This window comes from Sarcophilus harrisii, chromosome 4 (assembly GCF_902635505.1).
Source record: "Sarcophilus harrisii chromosome 4, mSarHar1.11, whole genome shotgun sequence".
NCBI classification, from domain to species: Eukaryota; Metazoa; Chordata; class Mammalia; order Dasyuromorphia; family Dasyuridae; genus Sarcophilus; species Sarcophilus harrisii.
The window spans coordinates 171463910-171484128 of NC_045429.1; positions in this window are offsets into that span (position 1 = coordinate 171463910).

Genomic DNA, 20219 nt, shown 5'->3' on the forward strand with positions numbered 1-20219 from the left:
AAAATAGGATGGGTTGCCTCAGGAGGTGACAGGTTCACTTTTACTGGGAATAATTAAATAAAGGTTAAATCATCACTCATAGGATACAATAGTTTGGGAATTCTTGTCTATATATAGCTTTGACCAGAAGGCCCCAAAGGTCCTTTTCATTTCTTAGATTCAATACTCTCATTCTGATTCTGTGATCACAGGCAATGGTGAATTTAAATATTTTTCTCAAATAATCTGCTTCTACTCCCACTTATTTCCAAACTATTTCATTTTTATTGAAACTATTCAGACACTTCAGTGTAATTTTGAGGCCTCTTTAAAATAAATATTATTTATGAGATTTTCTCTTAAATCTGCTTCAACTGGTTCATTTAGATATACAAGTTATTACATAATTTTGTCCAAAGAAATGTGTTTGCATCACAAGATAACCAAATCTTATTCATGTATCTACATTTCACTTCTGTAATAGATAACATCAAAACAATTGTCTTTTATCAAATTGAAGTGATGAACCATTTATTAGCTATTATTATTTATGTTTAGCAGTAAGCCAGTTCATCTTTCGGGGCCTCAGTTTCTTCATTTATAAGATGAAGAAATAGGACTAAGTATCTTTAAGGTCCCAGCTAATCTCTATGAATATGTTTAACAATTTTCATTAATATTATTACTGAACCTGTACAGACAGGATTTTTCTTATAAACAGTTTTCAATTAAATAATGTCCATATTTTGTTTTTTTGCCTTTCCTTGTTTCTCCAGCACTTAGAACATTTCCTAAAACAGAGCAGGAACTTAATAAATGCTTTTATTTGTCTACCAGTCACAGTGACATGCACATAATAGATGCCCAATAACTTTACAATTGAATAATTTGTCTTAAATATTGGTTATCAAACTCTCATTGAGTGCAATGCCTCAAGTTAAAACTTTATTTTTAGTTAAAAAATTAAATCTAAATTGATTTTGCTCTTTATGATAATTTCACAATGCCTCTTGGTCCACTTGGAAAAATCCCAGGGATGCTACAAAAACACATTGGAGAATCATTGATCTAGAGCAAAGGAAACAGTCTTAAGCCAGATGTAACCATAAACTAAACATCAGGTCAGAATATTATTGCTTTTGGCCTGAGACGACTGTAAAACTCCTTAGGGCAAAAAGCAGGTACAATGTGATCTTCAGGGAGTTTCAGAGTATGAAAATATGTAACATCTCAAGATAACTTTGGAAAAAGAATCATCAGACTTATAAATCACCATAACAATTTAAATCTGCTGGTTAAAATAATCTGAACCTAATTTTTTTTTCAGCACAGTGAAGAGAGAGAGAGACAGAGAAAGAGAGACAGACAGACAGACAGACAGGCACAGACAGAAAGAGAGAAGAAGAACAAGAACAAGAACAAGAACAAGAAGAGAGAGGGAGGGAGGAAGAGAGACCCTAACAGTGTCAATTGTTTATTTTTTGGGAAATTGCTTTTGAGTAAATATTAACTAGACTTAGTGCCCAGAAACATTGAGTTCTTGATATACACATCAGAATGGAGTTGTAGAGAAGGCCCTTTAGTTTGAGAATTCTACAAAAAAGAGTTTTCTAGGATAAGGCAATCCAGTGTAACTCAAATTCCAATTCAAACTTTGGATGTGCTCTGGAAAGTGAATAATTTAAATGACTAACTTTAGAAGGCTAAGACCTAGCAGAGATAATGATTTACTGTGATCCACTAAAATTATCCTATATGAACCATAATGGTCTACTTATTTTAATATGTTTATGTTTAATCTCAAAGATCAGTGTCCTCATGGGAAATGATCTATAATGTCAAGGAACTGTGGTAAGGTTGAAACATTATAGTTGTTTAATTCATTGTCTGAATTAAATCTTGAAAATCCAATAGAGTATGTTTTGATGGTGGGCTCTCAGCAGATAGATTGACTGCTTAAAACATTTAATTGTGTCCATAGCCTCAACTGTGGCACTAGATCAAAGAACCAACCACCAAGTACCAAGAGGCAAATGTAAAAGGAAAAGAGGAATCAAAGATGCATTTTCCTTGGTATTGTATAGAGCTTCATATATTGTTAGAAAAGATAACAGTGTTATATTACAAAATATAGGGCTGCTGCCCTATTTGGGTGTGGTGTGGAGAGAAAACCTTAGACTTGGGAAAAACTGAGTTCCAGTCCCCACCTCTGCTACATACTTGTGTGTGTGTGTGTGTGTGTGTGTGTGTGTGTGTCACAATGTATTCCCTAAAATTATGGGAATTCTTTGACGCCAACAAAATCACCGATTGAGTCCAAAAACTAAGTTTGACATTAACAAAACTAACCATTTCTATATTTTCTAGAAACATTATATAATAATTATTAAAACTTTTGGAGGAGCATATGAATTGAGATTGAAAGTTGGGGAAAGAGGACTGAAGGCAACTTTTGGAGTGAGGAATGATGTGAGGGTGAGAGAATATGGGGGAAAGATAAAGTAACATGGATAGTTTTTTTTAAAGGCTGAGAAAGAAAATAGTGAATACTAACAAAATTGAGAGAAATTCACAAATACTAATTATAACTCTGGATGTGAAGGAGATGTTTATAGAAGTTCTCCTTGTGGTAGAAAAAACTGGAAATTACAGTGATCCCTATCAACTGGGGAATGGCTAAAAAAGTTTTTGGAATAAGATGTGTTATAAGAAATGATAAACTTGATCTTAGAAAAACATTTCATGAAATGATGGAGAGCAAAATGAGTATAATTATGAGACTATCATATGTAGTAAATACACTATTGTTTTAAGAACAACTCTGAGCCAGAGTCATTGGCTCAGATTTTGGCTCAATATTTTGGATATTAAAAATATCCAAATTAAAAACAAAGAATATATAAAGAAAGATGCTATCTGTAGCCAGAGAAAAAAACTGAAATATATGTGTATATATATATATGTGTGTGTGTGTGCATACACACACGTTTATATGAATATATTTGTATATACATATATGCCTACTTGTGTCTATATATTTGTGTGTAAATAATATATACACACATATGTGTCTGTATACACACACACATATACATCTATTTATTTTTAATGGTAGCCATCTCTAGGGTGGGGGAGAAAAAAAGAAATTTACGTGATTACTTTGTTGTATATTTGGAGGAAATAACAAGTTGCACAAAATATTCTCCCATCTCAAAACTAGATATCTATTCTCTCACAAATCTATACAGAGTCAAGGAGAAAGTGGGCTCTACAATGAATGCTATGGAAATTCACAATTTCTTGAAGCTGTTTTGCTAGAAGTACTTTCGTCAACTTTGTAGAACTCTCATTAAGTTCCTAATAGGTAAGGCATATCTTTTTCTGATCTTATTCATGTCCTAATGCTGCATTTACTTGGAATATCTTGTTTTCTTTGGTTCTTCATGAAAATACTGCTGCCAGCCACTGATATTCAAGGAATATTGTTGGGATATCAGTTAACACAAATCTTTCAAACTCAATGCAGTTCATATCATCTTCCTCTTATCAAAGAAAGGACAGAGAGGTAAAGATTAAGGTAAAGATTATTCTCTTTTATCTCAAGCTATTCCCACTCAGAAATTTATCTAGAATTGCTATTTTCTCAACACTGCAATGAGAGAATATGAACTGGCTTACTATTGTATATAAACTTCAAAAGGCTTGAATCTTCTTAACAATCTGAACACCATTCCTGAGAAGTCTTATATTATTTCATCTGGTTTCTGAAAAAATTTTCTTCTTTCCCATCTTTTTTGTCATGTAGACATTCTAATAAATAGAATTCTAGACTGGGAAGAAGCCATGTAGTAATAGATTTCTGGAACTCAGATAATAATTATATTTGCCTTGCAAGGGTTTTTTGTAAAGACCAAATGAGATAATATATGTAAAACATTTTACAAACTTTAAAAAAAAAAGACCAAGGTGATGGTGATAGTGATGGTGATGGTGATGGTGATTTGGAGAATCCATAAAAATGAAATCAAGTTTCACATGACAAAAACAAAAATGTATAAAAATATTGTATACTTTAAACAAGTATTACAAATAGAAAATGAGTTGGGCTTGGAAATAAGTAGGAAGAGATCAAGCTGAATTGCACCAAAGAAAGTGGTCAATGTTTTCAAGATTTTCACTACTGCCAAAAACAATGTCTCTGACAATATTGTCTCAATGAATTAAATGACTAAATCATGAGAATATCATAATTTTGAAACATTTAAATTACAACCAACAAAACAATACATAATAGAAAAATACATTGTCAGTAATAACTTGAATATAAAAAGTATAAAATATCAAAGATATGTATGGGTGGGAAAAACAAGTTATGTTAAGAATGAGAAAGATGAACAGGCAAACCAAACACCTGTAATATAAAGATGATACTAAAGAAAAAGAGAAATGTCTCTTAAAGTTAGAATTATCCTCTCTAAAAGGGATATTAGAAAATTCATAGAACTATTGAAATACAGAAAATATGTACCACCAATAAAATCATAGATATATCTAAACAAGCAATGCATGTAAACTAAAAAATTACTATAAATTTATATTCTATATATGCTTGAGTAATAAAGAAATGGCTAAATGAGATGAATAATGACAAAAATAATAATTAAAAGATTACTGATTACTACCTAAGAAACCCCTGAAGTATTTAAAGATCCAAAAAAACTAAATAAGAGATTCAAAATGGCACTGAGAATTCTTGTGACTTAGCCAGAGTCTTGTAGTCAATATTTATCAAAAATTAAATTTGAACCCCAATCTGGGCAAGTTTCTACTCTCACCCTCTATCCTCTGTGCTATGCTACCTTTACATAGTTTGCAGTTATACACTACAATTATTCTATGACTTGATGATTCCCATAAAATAAACCTTTTCTAATGCAATCTCATTCTCGTCATTAAACTTTAATTAACCTTTTCTACCTAACTAATATCCTCAATTTTTTCTGATTTGATCATAGTCAACCCACTTATAGCCAAGGTCTAATATCATTTTTGAAGGGTGAGGAGAAAAAAGTAGGAAGGAGAAGAAGAAGAAAGAAGAAAAGAAGGAGAAAAAAGAAGAGGAATAGGAGAGGAGAAACAGCAAGAAGAGGAGGAAGAAACAGGGAAGAAGGAAGAGGAGGAAAAGGAGGAAGAGGAGGAGAATGAAAAAGAAGAGGAGAAAGAGACAGCAGAAATGGGAAGTACACAGGACTTACACTATCTTCAAATTACAAAGCAATACACTAATTCTATTTCTAATTTCAGTTACTATAATCAACCTTGTGCTATATCTACTTTTTTCTCCCAATCCAAAACACTTTAAGGCAGAAGTTTTCACTTACCTAATTGGCTCCCAATACAAGTGCAGATTTAATCCATCTGTCCCTAAGTGAGTATGTGTATCTTTGCCAGTCTGGCCTTTGTTTTGGTTTTAAATTACCCTTTTTTAAGCCTGGTTTCCTATGGAAAGAAAGCTTATAAAAAAATCCTTCTTCCAGTCTGAGTGTTTTAACCTTAATAACTTTTGATCTTGCAGACAAACTTTAGCCAATTTTTACAAGAAAAAAAAAATTCCCAAATAAAGAAGGTCTTTCTATAACCCTGGTTTCTGAAGAGATGTACACAGTGAAGAAATGTGCTTTGTGATCCCTCAAAAGGTTTGTTCAGCACTATTGCATGATCCTCTGGAAAGTACTGTCTAGCCTCCTGGTGTCACCAATCAGAATTCTGGTTTTGACTCTGGCACAAGCCTCAGTCACCCAGCTATCCCATGAACATAAAACAATGAGAATACATCAAAGGTATCAGACATCACTGCTTTGGGTATTACCCTCAAGAACCTACCAAAGTTTTAACATAGTGATGATCTCTTATTTAAATCCTAGATGAGATCACCTGCTAAGCATACAGTATGAAAAGGGTTTGGAATATTCACCTAAGTCATATTGGTCCTCACAGAGGTTAATTTATTCATATAAAATATTGTGTGGCTTTGTTTTGTTTTGTTTTTCTATGTGTGTCTATAAAGAGAATAGGAGTGAATGCTTATAAATCTTTGTATCTGTAACCACTTCTGGAGAGAAGTATAAATCAGATAAGTGAACTATAGTCCCAAATTTACACATACTCAAATTTTTCTAGTCATTAATTTTAACTTTCTTATAATGAATGTATAGTGTCTACTAATAATCTACTAAATATTAGAGTTTTATCCAGTATCCTTTTTCCCATATTCTGACAGAAATGCTAATGAACAGTGAAAATAAAAGGAACTTTTAAAAAGAATAAAAAGAGTAGAGGCACAAGGCAAGAAAGATGATTGAGAAACACATACGGATAATTGAAAGTCAACTGTGTTGATATCTCAAAAACACCCCAGGGAATGGGAGAAAATATAAAGTAGGTGTGATAATGAAGGATCTGATATAGCTGATTCATGAAGTGGAAGGGGGTGGGACTAAGTTTATATGATTTTTGAAAAGGGGGGGATTTTCATTATAGTATCTTTCACTGAAACTAGATAATTAATTGAATATGCTAACTTAGTACAAATTAAATGCTGAGGGAAAAAATGAGTCAAAGTATGAAAATCAAGTCAAATACTCTAAGAGCAAAATAGTGTCTACAACCACTGAATAAGAAATGATATGCAAGTTGAAATGGTGAAGGTCCCATCACTTGAGACAAATATTTAACATTAAATCAAACAAGGCAATTGAAACTATTCATTGAGAAATAAATCTATTTTTAAGAGGGCTGGATGATTCAGTCCACCCTAACTTCCCATGTAACACAGAATTATAAAATGTTAGAGTGAAGAGGGACTTCTAAATTCATTCTATTAAAACTCTTAAGTTTAAAAAAGAAACTGAGGCCCAGAGAGATGAACTACTTTGTCCAAGGTTAAATGGCTAATTAGTTGCAAAGCCAGAATAAAGATAGCATGTCTCCTAACTCTTAGTTCAATGTATTTTCCACAATTGTATTTAGATCCCTTGTGGTTAATATGGACATTTATTAACCTTAACCTGCCATGTGAGAAAATTTGCTTCCCAATAGTAACTGGTTGAGTGCATTTAGAGATGTGCTGTCTCAGGTCTTAAGTCACTATGTAAGGCAGTGGAGTAATAAATTATTTTTAAAAGTTCTTTGAGGTCTATGTTAATGCATATTCCAATGTGACTAAAAACTAGCTGGAACTAGTTCATAAATGTTGTATTTGATGGGGTCAAATCATGTCACTGAAACTTATATTTATGTAATTTGTACCCTAACATCTCCACCCATTGTCCTAAAAATATTTTCAGCTTCTTAAAAGAAAACAAAACATTGAACAGCCAAAGCAAAGAAGAAGGTTCCTGTATTATCAAGCAAATTTGTAACCAATCAAATTTATGCAGACAAATCCAAAAACTCAGGCCAAAAATGAAACAGCTGCTCTGGTCTAGTTGATCTGGACTAGTTAAAGTAAATGGACCTCCCAAGCACTAATAGCTTACTCACATGACAAGAGAAAGATGAGTCTAAAGCAGAAAACACCAGAGCATTACTAGGAATTCTGACACTTGGGGCAAATCATTGGGGGAGAGGGGAGAAAAGCCGGATAATGTCATATAATATATTATCATGCGTATGCATAGCTGAAGTAAACCGGAAGTTTAAGAGTTTGAGAAATTAGGGAATCCAGGTTCTTCAAATTGGCATTCAGTAGGTTTGGTAAAAAGTGGGCACATAGTTATTATACCCTAGCATGGAAATACTTGTAAACTCCCATGTTAACAATTAATATGGAAATACTTATTCCACACTGAAAGTGCTCTGCTCACTATTTGATTGATTCTCCCCATTTTTCCTTATTTTGTTCAACTAAGGAAATCCTTTTTTCTTTTTACTCAAAAAATAGCATTTATAAGTCCTTTCCTAACCATAATCATTAAAGGGACAGTTAGAAGGATCTTGATGTAACAGCTCTCTTTAATCAAGGATACTTCAAAACTCCTCAAAATGGCTGTCTCTAGAATATATAGAATAGGGCAGCCAGTTATTCTCCCTCTTGGCTATTTGTATTGTCCAATCAGAACAGATTCAGCTCAGGTTCACTCTTTAAGCCAATTCCTCAGGATATCACAGGAACTTTTCCTTGCTTTTCTTCCTTACGCCAGAGATGGTAGCAGAGAGCAATAAACTCTTAGTAAGCTTTTTGCCTTTCATCAGTATTAGGGGACAATAAAGAGCAAGCAACAATGGAACTTTTGGTAAATGAAATTAGTTCTCTCTCTACCCAATTAGGAATCAGTCAACTCAAGTATTTTCCTAAGCAAACTTTTTCAAACTGTCACCGCTCCAAAGGAGTAGTTGCTTTCAGGTTCCTCATATTGTTTCTAAAATTCCTCTTCTGTTTCTTGCTGCTCTCTTGATAAATACTTCATTCCTCTTCAGTGATTAAAATGAGAGCTTCCAAATTCTCCATGACTTATCTTTTACTTAAGAAATCAAAATTCCCCAAATTTCCCTTATAAAATTGATAGTCCCTTCATAATCATTCCTCAGAATCCAAATATTTATACATTTTTCTATTTTCTTAGTTTTACTTTAGTTTAGCTCAGTGGATAGAACACTGGGCCTAAAGTCAGGAAGATCAGAATTCAAATCAGCCTCACACACTTAGTAGCTATGTGACCCTGGGCAAGGCACTTAATCTCTGTTTGCCTTAATCCATTAAATAAAAAAATGGCAAACCACTCCAGGATTGTTGGCAAGAAAACCCTACAGACCATACTGTTATGAAGAGTCAGATATGACTGAAGAACTTAAAGACAATAATAGATATGCATATTAGGGGAGGAATTTGTCATCCCTTAACCTGAAATGTCTAGCAAGGATATCTACCTCTTTAACACCCTTGAAAATGATTCTTTACAATTCCATTTCTCTATTAAAAAAAAAAGTAAAAGATCTTTCTCTGTCTCTTAACAACAATCCATTCTCACAAAGTAGAGCATCATTCCACATTGCTTACAATGTGTTCTGAGTCCTCACTTCTACACTATTAATCATTTTCTTTCCAAAATTGTCCAAAAGTGCAAAATAATTTCTGAAAGCTGCATTTCTTCATATATTTATATTAATAGTTGATATCAAAATTCATCCATATTAGGTATCAAAAAATTAATCCCTTTCACTGACAATATCTTACATGTTTAACAATGAATATAACTTTCTTCCTTTACTTGAAAATGCTTTTTTCTGTGACTTTCCTCATCTGCTACTCCCTTGAGAATGGTGTTAAAAAAAAAAAAAAAGACAGAATGACTTACAACTTGGTAGAGTTTCGATTGAATTTACTGTTGGGGCACAGCAGTAGTGCTCAATGCAATCAACCACAAGCCAGCTTCATTGTTGATTGGATACAGATTTTCCATTTTGGAATGTATCCCAGAGCAAGTGGTTCATGGGAGCAGGAAGTAGAAAGCTATTTGTCAGTCCCTGTGAAAAAGGATTCCGGAAGAAAGTATTACAACTTTGGGGAGAAAAGGTTAGGGAGGCAAGGTATGGGCAAAGTGGACTGTTTAGATAGGCTGCTGTATATATATTTAATATTAGATCAAAACAATTGAAATAATTTTCAGATGAAGAAATTGAAAGTATTTGTAGTCATATGAAAAGGTGCTCCAAAGCACTATTGATCAGAGAAATGCAAATTAAGACAACTCTAAGATACCACTACACATCTGTAAGATTGGCTAAGATGAAAGGAAAAGATAATGACGAATGTTGGAGGGGATGTGGGAAAACTGGGACACTGATAGATTGTTGATGGAATTGTGAACAGATCCAGTTATTCTGGAGAGCAATTTGGAACTATGCTCAAAAAGCTATCAGACTGTTCATACCCTTTGAGCCAGCAGTGTTACTACTGGGCTTATGTTCCAAAGAGATCTTAAAGAAGGGAATAGGACCCACATGTGCAAAAATGTCTGTGGCAGCCTTTTTTTGTAGTGGTAAGAAACTGGAAACTGAATGGATGTCCATCAGTTGGAGAATGGTTGAATAAATTATGATATATGAATGTTATGGAATATTATTATTCTGTAAGAAATGACCAACAGGATGATTTCAGGGAGGCTTGAAGAGACTTACATGAACTGATGCTAAGTGAAATTAGCAGAATCAAGAGATCATTATACATAGCAACAACAAGACTATACAACCATAACTCTGGTGGATGTGGCTCTCTTCAACAATGAGATGATTGATGCCAGTTCCAATGATTTTGTGATGAAGAAAGCCGTCTACACCCAGAGAGAGGACAGTGGGAACTTAGTGTGCACCACAACATAGCATTTTCACTCTTTCTGTTGTTGTTGGCTTGCATTTTGTTTTCTTTCTCAGGCTTTTTTTTCTTCTCAATTTGATTTTTCTTATGCAGCAAGATAACTGTATAAATATGTATACATATATTGGATTTAACATATATTTTAACATATTTAACATGTATTGAACTATCTGCCATCTAAGAGATAGAGTAGGGGGAAGAAAGGGGAAAATTGAAACATTAGGTTTTGTTGATTATTTTTTTCTGTTGTTTTGTTGAAAAATTACCCATGCATATGTTTTGTAAATAAAAAGCTTTAATTTAAAAAAAAATTGTATGTCTTCTTGCAGCAAATTCAAAATGAATTAGTGCTAAGCAAAATAAGGAATACTAACACATAAAAACTTTTATAGCATTTGTCCCAGTTGCTACAACACACCAGTACTGTGCTATGCTTGTTGAGCATAAAATAGTTTTGAAATTCACCAACTGCCAAATTCCCTCTTCTTTTTTCTATTTCAGCATGTACACACAGAGGAGAAGGGAAAGAAGGAGGGAGGTAGGGAGGGAGATGCATGAACACATATATGCATGAACATTTGCTCAAATACAAACACATCATGCTATCTTATTGTATCCTAGCTAATTCATAACTCCAAATCTAGTGCCCCATTTGGTCATTCATTGTCTGGGTAGCTTCTCTCATCCTGAACCAATAGTGGTCATCCTATGGCTTGTAGGTTATGTTTAGGTCTTCTGATCTTCATGGGTGCCTTCAAAATAAGAATAAAAGAAAAAAACAGTCATTGTTGACTATATTGATGATGTGACTTTGAGCTACTCTCTTAATCTCTTTCTCAATTCCCTCAAAAGTAGAATGGGCATAATAATAGCACATACCTACCAGGGTTGTTGTGAGGATCAAAAGGGTAATATTTGTAAAATGCTCAGCACTTTAGTAGCCTAGTGTATTAGTAGGCTCTACATATTTTATATAAATATGCATGCTACATATTATATAAGTATGTGTATGCTCTCTGTGTATGTGTGTATATATGTATTCATATATGTGGAAGGATATTTAGATTTACATATATATCTGTAGATCAATAGATATATCAATATAATACATTTACATATATATGTATATATATATAGTGTATATCTGTGTGTGTGATGGGGTTTATGAGGTGTTCAGGGATAACTAGCATTTCTTATATGAAAGCTTGCCAAGTTCTTTTCAGTGCTGCTTATCCACCTTTAGTGTTATCTAATTCTCACCTTGTGTTCCAAGAAGCTATAGCATTGATAACCGCCACATCCCAGTAAAACCATCTCAGCAAATGGACTTAACCAAGTATAAATAACCAACAGATTTGTGAAGACTTCCCTTTATGGAATGGGCAGATGAAAATGATTTGTCTCAATAGCCATGAAGGTAGCTGAAACAAGTGCTATGGCTTGCTTAGAGATTAATCAGACATTGAAAATGTCAAAGTAATCCACTGTATCCTGGGTCATAGACAGCCCTCTCAATTTTTGTCCTTCCACTTTGGTGACTCTGAAATAGGGAGTGAGACTAACAACTTTGTGCAACTCTGCCTCACTTAAATCCAATTCATGCACAAATCAAGAGATTACCAATAATAGCATTAGTCCTCATCAAAAAGGAAGGACAAAGGACATATTATACTAAATTATGTTATATAATAATACATAATATGTCTACCATATGTCTGACATTATGCTAAGTGCCCCCATAAATATCATTTCATTTTATTTTCACAACTACTCCAGGAGATAGATGCTTTTATTATCCCTATTTTATAGTAGAGAAAACTGTCTGAGACAGATAGAATTTAAGTGACTTGTCCAGGGTCACATAGGTAACACATGAATCTGAATTTGGGCTCAGTACTTCCTAACTCCAGATCTAGCACTTTATCCACCATGTCACCTGCTAGTATTAGATAGTGATAGTAGTAGTAGTAGTAGCAGCAGCAGTAGCAGTAGTAATTGTATTATGCCTTTAAACATTTTAAATTATATTACTATATAGAGAAAATTGTTTCATAAAACAAATATTTGCCAGTTGTATTATAAATAATAACTTAATTATATGTTAACATTTTAAAATTTTAAAAATGAATCCATATACTAGTGAATTCTCTCTTCTTGGACTGATTGTTTGTCTTTACAAGTACAATTTATTTCTCATCTTGCCCTCTTTTTAACAAAATTTAATTATTCTATGTCCTATTCCCTCGGTGTCCTATTACTTAAGGGATGACAGCTTATCTGACAAAATAATCTAGACTAATGTGTTAGTGGGTCCTAATGATACCTGCTTGTTAACATATGTAGTCACAGACATATAGAAAAAAAGAGTTATGAAAGCAAAAATTGGAGAGGTTATATTGCATAAATAAGTAGAGAGAAGAAAAAAAGAAGGAATAAGAATAAAAAATAGGCACTGCTATCCTCTGTAATAAGCAGAATAAAAGCAGGGGAATAGAAAAGGTATGGAAGATCTTTTTATATTTTTTTTAATAATTATAACTTTTTATTGACAGACCCATGCCTGGGTAATTTTTTACAACATTATCCCTTGCACTCACTTCTGTTCTGACTTTTCCCCTCCCTCCCTCAACCCCCTCCCCCAGGTGGCAAGCAGTCCTATACATGTTAAATATGTCACAGCTTATCCTTGATACAATATATGTGTGTAGAACCGAACAGTTCTCTTATTGCATAAGAAGAATTGGATTCAGAAGGTAAAAATAATTCAGGAAGAAAAACAAAAAATGCAAACAGTTTACAGTCATTTCCCAGAGTTCCTTCTCTGCATATAGCTGTTTCTATCATTGATCAATTGAAACTGAGTTAGATCTTTTCTTTGTCGAAGAAATTCACTTTGTATGGAAGATCTTATAGGAGCCCTGATATTTGGAATTGTTAGATGATTCTAGGGATTTGCATAGATCTTTGGGATTAATAATTAGTCATTCAAATTTTTTGTTTTCCTTGTTTTAATAAAACATTTTGTAATTTTTATCAACTGTATACTTACAAATTACAAATTTCTTGGAGAAAATAGTGAGAAAATTCCCTCAAATTTATTTGCATGCTTTATGCATTGAAAGTATGAAAAAGGGGATATATGCATTTGCATTTTGACAAGGGCTTTGAAAAGACAAAGCTCTTAACTCAAAACAATGTCATGTATAATGAAAATTTCTGACATTACAAAAGGCCAAGAGCAAAAAAATTGAGGGATATCAACCCTTTCGGCAGTCCCTTAAAACCCACTCTTCTATGTTATGTTGGTCTAATTCTGGAGGAAAAAAAGATCCTCCAGGGGTTTAAAAAAATGACAGAGATAAATAAAAAGCAAATGATATCATTGAGGATGTGAGTGGGGGGGGAGAGTAAAAAAAGAAAGAAAATTAATATGCAGATCAAAAATGGTAGAATATGAGCTCATAATTGGGATAAAGGATGGGAATAGTCAAAAAAGATAAAGCTATTATGAGGAAGCAAAGGGTATGAAGCAATATGGGTCATCAGAAGAGAATCCAAACAAAAAACAATTGGAAAGGGAAAAAATGAAACAGATTCAATGGGGATTTTTGCCAGCCCCACAAAACATGACCCTTTGAATTACGATTACTTACAGGAAAAATTAGAAACTTTCCAAGAAAGAGATAGTTCATATAAAAGGTGACTCTGGAACATTCTACTTTTACTCTTAAGTTTCAAGATTTTCTATTTAACTTTTTTCTTACTCTGATTTTCTCTACTTCAGAATATCACACCAAGTTCAGAGACACTGAGGAAAGAAAAATATCTTGCTGAAGGGCTTTTCCTCAGGCCTAGACCTCTTCTTCATGCTCTTACCTTAGGAGACACCAAGCCCTTTCTTACCTAGTTACTAATGGCTTCACAAGACAAAATAGTCGATTCTGATAAGACCAAATACAACAACTTACTGACTCATTTTTCATTTTTCAGTCATGGTGGTGTAATCTCACATCATAGTCTGACTCCCCTAGGATATCTTTCCTCCAGACCTCCAAGAGATCCATACTCTCCAAAAGTCATATTTCATATGGGTTAGAGTTGTGTGGTAATTGAATAGGAATGCTGCCTATTAGAAAAAGAAGACTAATAGACCAAAAAGCTTCTGGGTCCCCAGAGATAGTCACAAAGTCAACCATTTGTTGAAAAGAAGGACAAGTATGTCTTAGAGATTTCTGGAGACCATGAACCATATTATATCACTCATATATTATATAGTGATCTAAACATACAGCAGGTCCTCAAAACTCAATATAAACAAATGCTTCTCTTTCCTCCTGATAGATATAAAGGTAGAAACAAATCCAGAAAATTTACCATTTACCTGTCAAGATGAGAACTAAATCCAAAACACTTATCTTCCAACAGAGAGTCAATAGAGCCACCACTCCCAAATTATTGCCAATCACCTCTCTTATAAAGAATCTCTTTGGCATTCAGAGCATAACTTTTCCTCTACTAAATAAACATCTAATAATGACTGCTTACTTTCCTATAGAGGGTTAAGTTTGAGGAAATACTTCACATACATTATCTTATTCAATCCTCACAATATCTCTGTGAAATAGTACAAGTATCATCATTCTATTTATGCAGGTGAGATAACTGAAGGTTTAATGACTTGTCTAATTAACATAGCAAATAAATGATGGAGCTGAGACTTGAACCTAGAACCAGAAACCATATTTTCAACTAAACATGTTATGTAAATGTAATGTCAAGTCCAATACATTCATCTACCCCATTTGAGCTCAGAATAAGTTTCTTAGTTTTAGATTTATGACACAAACAGAGCTGAACAGTAAAGGACAGGATTGACTCAGGTCTAGAAAAGACCTAAAATGCAAACAATATGCTACCTTTGGGAAAGAAAAAAAAACAAAAGAAGAAAAAGAGGACAAGGAGGTAAAAGAACCACGATGCACTTGAGTCAATTCATTATAAAATATATATCTCCTACAATAATAAGGGAAATGATTCATATAACAGCTTTGGATTCTGTGCAATCTAGCATTGGCTAACCCACATGTGTCTGATTAAAAAAAAATCCCTCAATCTATCACATGGCTATGCAGCAATAGTTGATTCAAGAATTAGCACAATTAATAGCAAATGTATGACTAGTACAGCATTATCATTAGAATAAATGTCCTTAATCCACTCCATCTCAATCCAATGGCAAAAAGGTAGCTTTTTGCCATTCTGGTAAAACCTATGGGCCCCATCTCACAGGATCACCCAGGATAATGTGCCTTCATCAGAGAAAGTGCTGTGCTCTATGAACAAAGCAGAATTGAATTAGGCCAGAAGAAATGTGAGATGTACAAAATTAGAGAAGCCACCCCAAATGTTCATATGGACTATTTATAGTCTGACCTGTGGGAGAGCATTCTGAGCTCATATTGGTTTGATCAGCCATAGTCAGACACACTGTAACTCAACTGTAATATAGTGATGTCATTTTGGTTCTCTTCAAGAAAAAGGACAACAACCAAGCAACCATGGGCCCGATCTCAGAATAATACTTCTACATGCATAAAATAAAATATGTAAGTTTACAAAAGAAACCAACTTCATGGAAACAAAGATGATTTTTTTTCCAATTTCATTGATGTTCTAATATCTATCCCAAAATCCCTTACTGGATCTGAGGACCACAGGTTAAAAATTCCCACTCTAGAACGTTAATCAAAGTGCTTAAAAGAGCTATTGCTAAAGGCACTGTTGTGTGATTTGTATGTCAATGGATTTCTGTGGGGAGTAGGGATAGAGAGGCAGAGTCAATAGATGCCTAAAGATGGATTCACTTAGTTGCACCAAGATGAATAATTGTTATGGCAGTGAAATAGCAATGAGCCATCACCACTTACTTCATTACATAATGCCCTCGATATGAAGTTTCCCATAAACTATCCAATTATTTCCCATTGCTCCATTTCCCCAAAAAAAAAAACCAAATGAGAGAATATAGGGGAAATCTCAGTGAAGACACTGGTTTAATATTCTGTCAGATAAAGAGTGATACTATAAGCAAATTAGAAGAACATAGGATAGTTTACTTCTCAGATCTATGGAGAAGAAAAGAATTTGTGTCTCAAGAAGAACTGGAACTCATAATTGAACACCAGATAGATAATTTTGATCATATTAAGTTAAAAAGTTTTTGTACAAACAAAACCAATGCAGACAAGATCAAAAGGGAAGCAATAAGTTGGGAAATCATTTTTACATTGAAGGGTTCTGATAAAGGCCTCATTTCTAAAATATAAAGAGAATTAACTCAAATTTATAAGAATTCAAGCCATTTCATAATTGATAAATGGTCAAAGGATATGAGCAATTTTCAGATGAAGAAATTAAAATCATTTCTGATCATATCACTATTGATCAGAAAATGCAAATTAAGACAACTCTGAGCTACTACTACATACCTCTCAGACTGGCTAAAATGACAGGAAAAGACAAGGTTGAATATTGGAGGGGATGTGGGAACACTGGAACACTAATACATTGTTGGGGGAACTGTGAAGAGATATAGTCATCTGGAGAACAATTGGGAACTATGTTCAAAAAGTTATCAAACTGCATACCCTTTGACCCAGCAGTGTTTCTACTAGGCCTTTATCTCAAAGAGATCTTAAAGGAAGGAAAGGGACCCACATGCACAAAAATATTTGTGGCAGCCCTTTTTGAAGTGGCAAAGAAACTGGAAACTGAGTGGATGCCCATCAATTGGAGAATGGCTGAATAAGTTATAGTATATGAATGATATGGAATATTATTGTTCTATAAGAGAGAGTTACATGAACTTATGCTAAATGAAATGAGCAGAACCAGGTGATCATTATACATGGAAACATCAATAGTATATGACAATCAATTCTGATGAACTTGACTCTTTCCAACAATGAGATGATTGATGCAAGTTCCAGTGATCTTGTGGTGAAGATAGCCATCTACACCCAGAGAGAGGATTGTGGGAACTGAATGTGGATCATAACATAACATTCTCCCTCTTTTTATTGTTATTCATTTGCATTTTGTTTTCTTACTCATTTACTTTTTTTTATCTGATTTTTCTTGTACAGCAAGAGAATTGCATAAATATGTTTATACATATTGGATTTAACATGTTTAACACATACTGGATTGTTTGCCATCTAGGGGAGGAGAAAATCTCAAATACAAGACTATACAAGGGTCAATATTGTCAAATTATCTGTGAATATGTTTTGAAAATAAAAATCTTTATAAAAATATTATGTCAGAATATGAATCATAAACAAATTCTCTCTTCATTAAGAACACACTGGATGCTCATTATGAATACTCTGGGAGTTGTTAAAGCTCTGTGAAAACTCTCATTTGATCATTAATGCATTAATAATGCTTACGGATTTTTTTTGCCTTTATAGTGATAATCTTGTCTCCAGTGAATTTTGCCGATAGGGGAAATGTGAACATGGTGTGGCAACCACAAAAGAAGAGGTTAGTCACTATTCTGAACACCTAATAGCTAATAGAAACATATATAAAGGATAAATAACTGCACAAACTTTAAATAAATGTGCAGATCCATTGGATGCAATACTGTAAATGCATTTTATAGAATGAATCAAAAGCTGTGGGACTTGTAAACTTTGAAAAGGGATGGGCTCAGTTCAAATATCACTTTCTATGTGAAGTGTTTTCTACTTCTTATTGCGAGTACAGCCCTCTTAAAAAACAATTATGTCATTTATTTTGTATCAAACTATGTTTTTATGTATTATATTTCCCAGCTAAAGTGTAAGTTCCTTAAGGTCAGGAGGTGTCTCATTTTCAAATCCTTCCTATCATTGTATCCCTAGTATCTGATATAGTACCTAACACTTAGAAGGCTCTGAGTAAATGCTTATTAAAAGGTGAGGTCAAGGGTTAGAAGAAAATGGCTATCTCTCAAGAAGGTTTTGTGATATTGTTACTTCCATGAATATTAATAATACTTAAATGTTATATAATCCTATATTCTCAACTACTAATAATACATAAATACTATACTATTAATAACAAATGTTATGTAGCAATAATTTTGTGATGTTTAGTAGCTTCAATTGTGTCCAACTCTTAGTGATCCCATTTGGAATTTTCTTGGCAACTATACTGGAATGGTTTGCCATTTCCTTCTCCAGTTCATTTTACAGAGAAGGAAACTGAGGCAAACAGGGTTAAGTGACCTACCTACGGCCACCAGATTTGAATTCAAGAAAATGAAATTTCTGGTCTGTTATTTTATCTACCACACCCTCTAATTGTCCATGTGCCAAGGATAATGACATCTTCTAAAGGACTTCAACTTAAACACACTCTATAAAGAAACTTACTTTCTTCCACTATGATAAAATGCACTTCCTTAGGATCTTACATTTAGAGCTGGAAATTATCTCAGAGGCCATCTAGTCAAATCCAGACCCCTTCAGTTTACAGATGAGGAATTGAGGACCAGGGTTAAGTGACTTGCCTAAGATCACATAAGTAGTAAATGTTAAAGATGAGATCTGAACTTCTGGACCTGAGATGTCTGCCTTCAGAGCCTATGCTATTTCTACTATATAAGTTATTTTTTTACTGGCTAAGGTTGTGCATCTCCTTGCTATTCATCCTACCTATGAAGACAAAGTGTTGACAGATTCTACTAGGAGTCCCACCCTGTCCAGCCAATAAAATGTTGTCCAGAAAAAAAAGCAGGAATAAGTGTGTCAGTATAAGAGCTAAGTTTAAGGTCTCAGTAGACAGAATTATGGAGGGGAACATCAGAGTTTGAGCAGCTTGCCAACCAGGTTGAATTACCATTTTTTCAGATGACTTGAGAAAGAATTCCTAGTAATTGTCTATCACTCCCAATCAAAGATTTGATAAATGGTGCCTTTTTTAATGGAAGTACATAAATAATTGCTTTTGAAATCCACACATTCTGCCTCCCCTCTGAAGCCAAAAAGTCTTTTACCAAATGCCAATGAGAAAGAAGGCAGCTGTGGAACCTAACAGGAAATACAAACCTGCCCCAACCTCACCAACCCCAACTGGAAGTACCCAAGTGCCTGTGAACCTCGGTGTGCACAATTTGGTTTATTAGAAATCATTAAAATGTTGTACTCTGCCCAGCTGATATTAATAAGGCCACAAAATCCTTGTTGTCGACAGCTCATTCGCGTAATTCATGGCTGCCTCCAATTATCTGTGGGAGATTTGCAGGCCTGACTCATAGCAGAGCGGGGGAGGCTTCACATGGGCAGGCACTTAATGAACAGATTGGCTTATAAACACAAGCTAATCTTTCCCACATGTACACCTGAAGAGTATCACAAATGACAGCTGTTTAAATTTTCAGGGAAATTAATAACTTCTAAAGAGGTAGGACTTATCAAGTTTGGACTCCTTTCTGATAGTGGACAGCCACCACAGGGCAAAATGTTTACAATTATCCATAAGTGTCTCTTTCTATGGGTCCATCTCAAAAACTTTTATTGATACAAGTTCTTTTAATCATGTTTGTGCTGGCAAAGACTGGAGCAGTTTTGTTCAATCTGGTCCTGATATTAGGCTACTTGGGGATCTAATGAGCAACCCTCTATCTCCAGATCACAGTTGGTTTAATATGATTGGAATTGTGGTTGGGATCCTGTATGTTCTGTAAAAATCCCACCAGACACATGTATTGTTTGGGACCACAATGGTATTTTTGAAATGCATCAGTTTAGCCCAGCCCCTCAGCTGTTCTTTTCTGAGCCCTTAGTGTATGGGGAATAGATCTGCCCCATTCTCTGTC